Here is an 11115-nt window from a genome sequence, read left to right as displayed (position 1 = left end):
GTTGCAAGTTTAAACAAAGATAGCCTGCAGATTACTTCCTTGATAAGGAGTCACCTTAGAATTACATTTTAATAAATCATTGAAAATAAATCTTCTGCATTACAGCACGAAGGTTTAGAGAAAGAAAAAGCAAATAGAGAGAAACTAATCAATGAAAATCTCCTGCTGCCAATATAATAACAGATGGACAAATGCTAATATATAAACTGTATTACACTCACACACACAGCCAAAAAGAAAAATGTAAGATAAATATCACGGAAGTCAACTGTCACAAATGAGACTTGAGTAATAACCCCATCTTTACTATTCATCATCTACTGTGCCTCCTCCAAGCACTTTGCTGAATAATAAACTAGGGTATTTAGGGCACATTTTTTGCAACCTAATAAGATGGCCATCTTTAGATTACTACTACTAAGGTTCAAAGCATCTTACCAAGTTTTTCAAAACAAAGTAAAATGTAAACATATACATCTATGTAATGCATATACATAATACATACAACATATGATATGTACATAGATATTTGAAGGGAATTTAAAACTATAGCTGGAATCATTGTAAATATTTAATAAGTATACATTAGTTAAGAATTTTGTAGTAAAACTATTTAGTAATACCAATGTCATTTCTTTTATTCATGCTCAGCTCTGAAAAGACTGGCACAGAAGCCATAAGTCTCTCAACATGAATTCCATAAAAAGAATGGTTTAGATTCTTTAGAATTCTTTAGATTCTTTGGCTAGAACTTACAAGATTTTTATGCAGGGAATGACAAGTCAGGTCTTTAACTTGGGTGAAGTGAAGACTGACTGGAGGGCAGAGCGGACCAGAGGGAGGTAGGGCTTTAGTGACTCCTGCATTAGTCCAGGTTAGAAGGTGGGCATTTGAATTAAGGAACAAGTGGAGAAGGAAATGAATGCCATCAGTTTTCGGAAGCTGAACTGACAGAATTTCACATTTGATTGGCTGTGGAGAGGGAGAGGACTTGAGAATAGCTTGAGGTTTCCATTTTGGAAAACGTGGAAGGCTAATAATGCTATTTATGAGTTAGAGAACGTAGATGAAGAAGTATGTAGGGGAGGTGATAAAGTTCATGTGTTAATTAAGAGTATTTCCAAAATACTGAGTTAGATTAATGTTCTTTCTGGGCCCTTTGCCTCTAGTGAGGTAGTGGTGATTGAAAATGGCATTTATTGCAGAAATAGCTACCGATGTTCCTTAGGTAAGTTTATTTTTGCATATTCCCATTTATTTTTTATTTAGTATGTAGGTTAGGCCCATTGTCTGAGAGGGTATGGCTTCTGCACCTGAATAGAATTTTTTTTTTTTTTTGCAACTGACTGAAATAGCTATCTTTGGGTTAGTACCAAGGCTTAAAGGCATACTAATAATTTTCTCAAAAAAGATGGAAAATATAAGTATATTTGTAAATTCAGCCTCTGAATCTGATAAACATAGTGAATAGTGGTTTGAGGCTGCAAAAATTTTATCTAACATTCAGAAAATATTTGTCAAAAATTTATATTCATTTATTTTTAATTATTATTTTTTATTTCATTTTCTTTAGAGAGAGTGAGTGCAGGTAGGGGAGAGGGGTAGAGGGAGAGAGAGAGAGAGAAAGGGAGAGAGAGAATCTCAAGCAGACTCCATGGTCAGCATGGAGCCTGAAGCAGGGCTTGATCCCACAATGCTGGGGTAAAAAACTGAGCCAAAATCAAGAGTCGGAGGCTCAACCAACTGAGCCACCCAGGCACCCGTATATTCACTTAAAAGATGTAGAAATCAAAATTCTCTAATTGGGGAAAATTAGTAATGCCAAGTGTTTCCACAGTTCGTAAACAAAAAAAACAATTTAACAAATGGTAGTTATTTTTTATTTTATTTTGTTTTATTTTAATTTTTTTTAATTTTTAAAGTTTTTAAAATTTATTTATTTTGAGAGAAGGAGAGAGAAAAGTGCACGCATGCAAATGGGGAGGGGGCAGAGAGAGAGGGAGAAAGAAAATCCCAAGCAGTCTCCACTCTCTCAGCACAGAGACCGATGTGGGGCTGGATCCCACAACACTGGGATCATGACCTGAGCCTAAATCAAGAGTTGGATGATCAATTGACTGAGGCACCCCAGTAGTTTTTTTTTATTTTAAAAATACGAAGACATTCTGGAGCCTGGCACAATATTTGGCATATAACAGAAACTCAATAAATGTGAAATAAATCTGTTTATATTTGAAATGTAAATAGTGGCTTATATATTTTAAGTTGTCCATATCTTGAGGCAGTTGTTCATATATTTTAGCATCAAAGTATTTTGATGCTAAATAACTCAATTATTTAGTTATTTTCACATTGACTAATTTTGGCATTTTTTATTTATTAAATAATTATTAATTAACTATTTAAATATGTATTAATATTAATTAAATATTATTTATTTTAATAATATAAGGCGTTTTGCCATTTAATAGTTCAATATAACTTTCCATACACTCATAAACACACTCCCAAATAATTCACCTATCATCTATTTTGTTTTAATAACTTACTGCTGAGGGGCTCCTGAGTGGTTCAGTTGGTTAAGCATCTGACTTCGGCTCAGGTCATGATCTCATGGCCCGTGAGTTTGAGCCCTGCTTGGGGCTCTGTGCTGACAGCTCAGAGCCTGGAGTCTGCCTTGGATTCTGGGCGTCCCTCTCTGCCCCTCCCCCGCTCGTGTTGTGCCTGTCTCTTAAAAATAAATAAACAGTAAACAAAATTTATAAAAAAAATAAAATAACTTACTGATGAGATTTTTATGGTTATACAATATTAATAATATGGTTCATATTTCAATTTTTTGAAATAGATAATTGCAAAATATATAAATTTCCCAGGGAAATTCTTTCCATGGGTTTCATGACCATTAACTTAAACTTAACTTTCTTATATTGATTTCTGAAATTCAAGATCTGATGAAACACAGCAATATATGGCAGAGTATTTCCCTTTCTACACAAGGTTACCCTGTCTATCCATGCTTATGCATAGATTACTTTACTTGATGAGGCTTCTTGGTTCGGATGTTTCCTCTCATTCTGTAGCATCATCTGCTTTATCCCCTGAAGACACCCCTGTACTATTCAGCATTTCCATGCACCCAATCCTTAATAAAACATAACTTAAAACTTCAGTGCACTTTATCCAACATTTATTAAATACCTGCCGAGTGCTATGATAGGTGAAAAAAAAGCTGAATTAAATTCCTTCATGTATCATTTCTTCTTCCTTGGTGATATCAGTGGTTAAGAGTAATTGCTCTGAATAATCCAGTGGGTCCTTTACTCTGTGACTTCTAAACCTCATTTTCCTCATTTTAAATGGAGATTGTAATACTACCCGCATCATAAATTTGTTGCAGGGAAAAAAGCAATATTGATAAACTATTTGCAACCGTCCCTGAAAGATAGTATGTGCTCAGTTAATGTTGGCTATTACTCTCCTTTGCATGGATCAATTTTCAAACCAGTAGAATAGATTATTATGGAATTATGTACATTTACTACACTTATATCTAATTATAATCCTCAAAATTCTATGGAAAATGTCTTCCTATAGACATTTTCAAAATTTTAATTCCAATATATTTATATATACTTACTAATCATTTCTTGCACACCAGACAGTGGTGATGCAAATATCAAAGTAAGATTTGTTTCCATTATGGGATTAGGTTCAATAAACTGTTTTCATTCACATCTTTCCTAATGTAAGATATCTGGCTGCAGTCTTTCCTGGTTCTCTTCAAATCTCCCAGGTCTTTGTCTATTCAAATTTATTGAACATTTTTCACATTAACTACAAATTTCATCAATGATTCAATTTTGACACCTTGAACTTCTCCTTTTCACACTCTTAGCTAAGGAGTGCTTTTACTTATATGGTGGCCATGTCTTCCAGCAGGAAAATTATGTCTAAAATGATTCATCTTTGATCTCTTCTTCCTGTATACTTTTACAGGCTGTTTTGTGCTACCAAAAATCAAATACATGGGACAGCACAGTGATAGTTGACCTTTTTGATTTCTACTTATACAACTCATTATCCATGTGACTTTAGTCAACTTATTTGACATCTTTCTGTTTTGCTCATCTTTCTAATGAGAATAATTGCACTCACCTTTTGAAGTCTTAAGATACATTGAGATAGTGAAGTACAGTGCTTTCTGCAATGCCTTTGATACCTAAGTGTCCCTGAAAAGAGAATTCGAGATTAAATTATTGTTATTTAACTATTTAGTATATTGTTCTTGTGAAGCTTCCATAATTTTCTACATAAAATGTGTGAAACATATACACTCTCACCTTTAAAATCTTATTTAACAATTTAATTTTCCTATCAGAAAAAAAAATCAGTTTTTAGGAGTAGTACCTGGGGAGTGCAGATGGTTGGACAACAGATTATTGATTTCGGCTCAGGTCATAATCTCACAGTTTGTGTGTTTGAGCCCAACATCAGGCTCACACTGCAACATGGAGCCTGCTTGGGATTCTCTCTCTGTCTGTCTCTGCCTCTCCCCCAGGCTCTTGTGCACACGCACTCTCTCTCCCTCTCTCTCAAGATAAATAAATATTAAAAAAGAAAAGAAAAGAAAAAATCAGTTTCTAAATGAAATAATTTATCCCAGTACACTCTTCGTAAGTTGCAGCCTAGGCAGTGGGAAACCACATTGTGTTTATATATTGGAATCTGAATTTCAGTCCCAGTTCTGCCACTGACTGTGTTCAGTAGGTAAGCCACTTAATTTCTCTGGGCTGAGGTATTCTCATATGGAAGACAGATGGATTTCTAAAGTTTCTTATAACTCTATTCTGATCCTAAATATTTCCCTCCTTTCAAAAGTTAAAGCTTATGTTATGAGGTGAATTGGGTCCCTTCAGAACCCATATTTGAAGTCTTGATTTCCAGTACTTCAGAATGTAACCTTATTTGGAGACAGGGTTATTGCAGATGTAATGGTAAGATGATGTCATATCGCAGTGGAGTAGGCCCCTGATCCAATATGATTGGTGTCCTCATAAAAGGGGAAAACTGGAGACAGAAATGCACACAGGGAAACTGTCATGTGAAGACGAAGGCAGAGATCAGGCCAATATTTCTACAAGTCAAGAAACATCAAAGATTGTCAAACTACCAGAAGCGAGGGGAGAGGCACAAAACAGATTCTTCCTCACAGGCCTCAGAAGAGACCAATCCTATGGATGCCTTGAACTTGGACTTAGAGACTCCAAAACTGTGAGACAGCACATTTCTATTTTTAAGCAATCATTTTCTGGTACTTTGTTATGACAGCCTTGGGAAACTAATAAATCTTATTCCGTAATTAACTAAAAAATGCTGAGTGTCAATTATGATATAAATATATATGCATATATGTGTATCTGTATGTCTGTATAAATAATATAAAATACACTATCGGAGGCTTTGTTTGATTTATTGTATCAAGTAGACTGTTGATTGAAATATTGAGCAATTAAACATTGAATTCAATTACTGAACATTAGAGTTTCAAATTGAGAAAGATATATTTTAAGGAAAAGCTTCAAAATTATAATGGCTTTTTATATCAGAAAGGTCCCTAAATATATTTCCTCCTCTTTGAAGTCTAAGAGGATGTTGCTATCTCTAAATTGCCTCTCTCAGTTTTTAACAACTCCCTAAATGGGTTTCCTGAGCAAGTAAGAAGAGTAGAAGCTTTCCCGGTCAGCAGTCAGCATTCTTGGTTCATATCACACTGGTTAGTGCTTCTGAGGTATTTTGATTTTCTTATGAGACTGCTTTTCCCATTTGCCCTGCATGTCTTTCTGTTGCCCTTTATGAGAATGTAAGCCCTGTGAACTTAAGGTTCAGAGCACTTTCATCCAATCTGAGAACTATCAATTTGACCATTGCCTAAATAATAACCTGCTATGTATCCTTTCATCCTAAAGAAAGACCATAATTGATAATTTGGGCACATTCTATCACAAACCTTCTTCCACAAAGTAACGAGGGGACCACTTCTAATTCAAAAGATTTCAATATAGGCCAGGAAATTATAATGCCCTGTCATTCACTGAAACATAGTCATAGATGCTTTTGTTAGGGGAATATCTTAGGAATATTTTTAAAATATTTTTTTAGTTTTTATAAGTTTATCATAATGATTAAGAAGACCGGCTCTGGGGGTGCCTGTGTGGCTCAGTCGGTTAAGTGTCCGACTTTGGCTCAGGTCATGATCTCACAGTTCGTGAGTTCGAGTCGCGCGTCAGGCTGTGTACTGACAGCTCAGAGCCTGGAGCCTGCTTCGGATTCTGTGTCTCCCTCTCTCTCTGCCCCTCCCCTGCTCATGCTCTGTCTCTCTCTGTCTCAAAAATAAATAAAAACATTAAAAAAAAGAACATCAGCTCTGGAGTTAGACCTAGACTGGGTTCAAATCCCAATTTTACCACTTTAATAGCTTGTGGCCCTGGGATCATGATGTAACCTTCATAAACACATCTCATTTCTACGACTAATACCAACCTTGAAAAGTTATTGTGAGGATTAATGAGATAGTACTTAACACAGCACTTAGAGCATAGTACTGACTACCAAAGGCTCAGTAAAGGTTCTCTGTTGGGTTCTTCTTAGCAGTGACAGTAACATCAACAGCATTGCCAGGTTTCAGTCATTATGAACAATGGAAAATTTCAGTGGGGCAGACTGAGTGCCTCCTAGGTGATTACAGGCAACTAAATAGGTTCATTTGTATTGGCCACTTCTTATAGATGCAATCTAACTTTGGCCTCTGAATATTAGGACGTAAATCTGAAAGCGTTCAGTCCTATGTGACATGGGTTATCTACATAAACATAGGGTTCTCTGTGAGAAAGACTGATGTAGGACACGGAGATATAATAGAAAATAAGGACATAGACCGCAAATGATTGCTTTTAATTGAGTATGTCATCGGAAGGCAAAGTAAAAACTTTGAAACTCTCTACAAGTCTCGGGATTTTATACACTGCCCACGTTTAGTTCCTCTGTCAGACCTTCCATTTTATGTGTAATATAATACTGCTTAAGGTTATCAATCTTTAAAAAAGTATACCATTGCTTTATAGCCACTCCTGCTTTGCAATACAAATGACATAATTACTTGTTCTGGCTGGAGGGGGTCCAGTTCCTCTAGTTCATTTTTTAAATGCAAATCTTATTAAGTATTTTATCCTAAAATGGCTAATGCAAAAAGGGCAGTCCTAGACTAAGATGGACAACATGCCTAAAAAATAAATACTAGGCAAGTAATGAAACCTGAATTAAATCAGCGTAGTGGAAACCAAATTGATTACTTATTGAAATATGTTAACATGGTGTAATGGGTAACTGCCAAAGTCAGATATACAATAATATTACATGAATCATTGTCAGATAATCACAAAGGTTTATAAGAGCAATGAGAAATTTTAAAATCTTTTCTGCCGAAATCTAGAAGCTCATAAAAAAAATTACAGATAGTGATCCGTACATTATGTAGTTCAGTTAAAAAGATCCTTTTGTTTTTTACAGGTTCTCTTTTTGGTTTTCTTCAAAATTCATAGGCTTGTTGTCAAATAGAATAATGGGCAGTTTTTCTATAAAATCTTGCAAGAAACTTTTAAGAATGCTAAATGCATTGTCTCTGCTCAATTCATTTTAAGATTTCAGCTATGCAACAAAGTCTTTTTGAAAATTCTTTTTTTATTTTGAAATGTGGAATACACATGAAAAGTATATATTGTATATTTTTTGCGTGTACAGTTTAAAGAATTAAAAAAAAAAGAAACACCCAATGTACACACCACTGTCCTAATCTAAAAAAATACAGTTTCTGTCCTTGGAGCTACCTGGAACAATGCCTTTGAAGAGATTGCTTTCATTGAAGCTATTCTGAAAATAATTGAATTAAATTGTTTGGTTGCTTTAAATGTATCCATTGGTTTCTAGAATGTATCCATTAGTACTTATAGGCTTTTTTTTTTAACCCAATTGTTTAAATGTCCAGTTTCACACAAACGATTTGCAATGTAATTTAAAAAATTGAAATGTAATACTTCATACATTTGTTCAGTGTTTAACAATTAGAGAGCATTTCACAGCTATTGTTACTCTCCAAGTTGTTAACTTAAAAGATATAATACCTGAACAGCTCTTATTCATTTCACAACGTTTAAATAGCAGTAGGGAAACGCTGGAGCAGAAAATCCATCCAAACTCAGATAATTGTACTACCTTTAAATTTTAAATTTGATCCTTTACGCCTCAGTTTCCCCTAAGATACATTTGAAAAACACACTGCCTGCCAGGATTGACAAGGTATTTGAGTATTTTGTTTGCCTGATCAAAGAGAGCTCAACAAAGAAGGGAAAGCCCATTGACTCCTGCTGGGAAGAAAGTGACTTCATTAGCACATCATAGGGGTGCCCCTTTGAAAGTGTGTTAAACTGTGTTAACAGTTTGGTTTAGAGGTGGGAGTGTGACTGGTTTAAACTTGTCTCATTAATATACTAGTGTGATTCTGAGTTGGATTTTGCAAGCCTGTTACAGTATTGCCCCATTGCTCTCCCTAGAATTCCTTACAATTTCTACTTCTCCGCGGCTGACTGTTATCAAGGCTCTGTTCTTGAGTGATTTCTAGCCCTAGGACTCTTCCTTTGTTTCAGTCATCAAGAACTGTTAGCAGCTCATTTTCCCAAAGAAGGGCCATTTCAATGTATTCTGTTGTTTCAGCAGCCCTTTGTCTTCCCCTGGAAGAAGAAATGAACCCCCATGCTTTCCAGAGAGGCTGGCACTCAGAGAAGCATATTGCTTTATGTGATGAGAGATGTAGGAGGAGGCCCAAGTGACTGGACACACACACCCTAAGGGTTATCCGTGCAACCAATAATTAAGTTCTTAGAGGCTGATTACTTTCTGTTGCTTAGATGCAAAGCAAACAGAAGTGTCGTACACAGGATAAAAGCCAAAGAGCTGAGTATGTGTAAACCTCTTTTGGAAGATTTATTACATGTCACAATGTGGCTATAACTTATTCTCATCTGTCCCTCTTGGCACTTACCAACAGTGATGAAAATGGAGAGTCTTTACTCAGGGAACTCTTGACTGCATTACTATTAAATTATTTGCATATTGGTAGCACAGAGGAATCCTGGGATGGCATTTTTCCAAGTTTCATTACCCTAACCCTCACCACTCAATAAGAGTTCCCACAATCCCAATGAGGTGGAGAGAAAGCAGTGGAGCTATTTGCCTTCTGAGTATTTTCACCGTTAACTAATGAAGAATTGCAGGTAAATGACACTAACTGAAAGAATGGAAGGATGGAGGGATAGATGGATGGATAGAAGGCCCCAACAGTTTATTAACAAAGCAAAGTGGTTCATTGGAGGGGGTTTGGGGGGGCATTTAAATGAATGAGCACAATTGTATTGCAAAGCCACAGAGCCCCCTATTGGTAATACAATATAGTTTATCTTGGTTACTGCCGTTCTGTTTTGATGAACAGTTTCATCATGGAGTATTTGTTATGTCACAGACAGACAGATGACCATGAATCAATCTTTCTCCATCCAATCGCATGCCTTTTGCTAACTACAAAATGTCCACCTGCATATGCACTACGGTATACTCACCTCAACAACTAGACTTAAAAAAGTTCAGCACAGACCCCATATCATGATTTTCTCCATCTTACTAGGTTTAAAATTACCAGTATTTTTATGAGTTATTTTTAACAGTGTTAGCTTGACTTTTAAAGACCTAACCTTCCCCTACCTCACTTACAAATGAGATCTAATTTAAAGTGAATTTCTGCCTTTCAGACCAATTAGGGTAATGTTTCCTGCTTTCCTCTTTCATTTAGAATCTTCCACCTTGTTCTTCTATCAACACATTAATGCATTTCATTAGCAGAATGGAGATAGTTTGGGATAGGATTGGAGAGAACTAAAGGTCTTCTAAAATCCTTAGTAGCTTCCCCAAACAACCCCAAGTTAAATAATCACTTAATTATTTAAACGACAAGAGAATTAGCAAATGTGTGTTTGAAAACATCAACTCAATATTATTTGCATTGATCTATACCACAGACTTTAAATTTTAAGTGTATTTACTAGGGAAATGCGGCCTCCAGACAAGTGCCCTGAATCTGCTCTCAACTACATTGTTGCTCCGAATCTCCATCAACATGAAAATGCTGGAGCCATTGTTTTGTTTTTTTCTACCCTGACATGTCTCTTTATTTCCTCATGTGCATTACAGCAGCAAAGTCTTAATCCTGCTCATGCTTAGCTGAGGGCAGAATTAACCCTATTCCCTACATCTATCCCATTTCATCATGCTTTGATCCAATTAGTCTTTAACTCAAAACTTACTCTTCTTAGAAATTCTTCCTCATCGAACCCTAATCCTTGATTTACCCACAAATTCATATGATCTCTTCCTTGTTAATTATACAAATTCTAGAATATTACAGCAAAAATTTGTTAATTAACTGAAGCACAACAGAATGCCTAGATAAAATATTTATGTTCCTGTCACTTTTTCAGTCTTTTCTGAATTCTCATAATCTTGTACCCTATAAATACTGTTGTTCCCTAATTTGTTGTTTTAAAATTTTTCCTTTCTTTGGTCTTGTATAATCTTCCTTGAAAACATTAACCACTCTTATAGCCTCTTTTAACTATTGCCGATATACAGATAATTCCCAATGCCTCCTCAATATTTTCATCAGGATATACCAGAATTCCCTTCAACTCAATAAATCTATTTATTCAGCATTTATTAAGAGACTTCTGGTTCAGGCCATGATAGAGTACCTAGTTTTGTAATTAAATTCCCACCATAAACAACTAAAAAACTTAGAAAACTATATATGAGGGAACTGTTTTTAGGCATTTGATAGCAATTGGGACAAGGCTACAACCCATGAAAAAAGTCAGGCTCATGGGTGAGCACCATTACCACCTGTCAGAACCTTGGACATCTCCTGAGTTGACCTTATTCTGAGACTGCTTACAGGATGTCTGGCTGAGAGCAGGGGCTGGGAAAGACTATAGAGTGCTTGACGGAGTCAGT

At 35.7% G+C, this 11115-nt stretch overlaps 1 long non-coding RNA gene across 10 annotated transcripts in view; it reads right to left on the bottom strand.

Moving 5' to 3' along the window:
* The window catches only part of LOC106965682 (uncharacterized), a 68855-nt gene that overhangs the window by 14464 nt on the left and 43276 nt on the right, over window positions 1–11115 (bottom strand). For 8 of the 10 annotated variants that reach the window (XR_008300130.1, XR_008300131.1, XR_008300133.1 and 5 more), the window contains 2 exons: window positions 4951–5137; window positions 4159–4232 (listed from right to left, as the gene is read on the bottom strand). This is a non-coding gene — a long non-coding RNA (uncharacterized LOC106965682). The remainder of the gene's footprint in view (window positions 1–4158; window positions 4233–4950; window positions 5138–11115) is intronic. The other 2 variants (XR_008300137.1, XR_008300134.1) reach the window with 2 other exon arrangements.

Source organism: Acinonyx jubatus, chromosome B4 (assembly GCF_027475565.1).
Source record: "Acinonyx jubatus isolate Ajub_Pintada_27869175 chromosome B4, VMU_Ajub_asm_v1.0, whole genome shotgun sequence".
Taxonomy (NCBI): domain Eukaryota; kingdom Metazoa; phylum Chordata; class Mammalia; order Carnivora; family Felidae; genus Acinonyx; species Acinonyx jubatus.
Note: the sequence above shows the minus strand (reverse complement) of the source record. Positions and strands in the feature narration are given on the sequence as shown.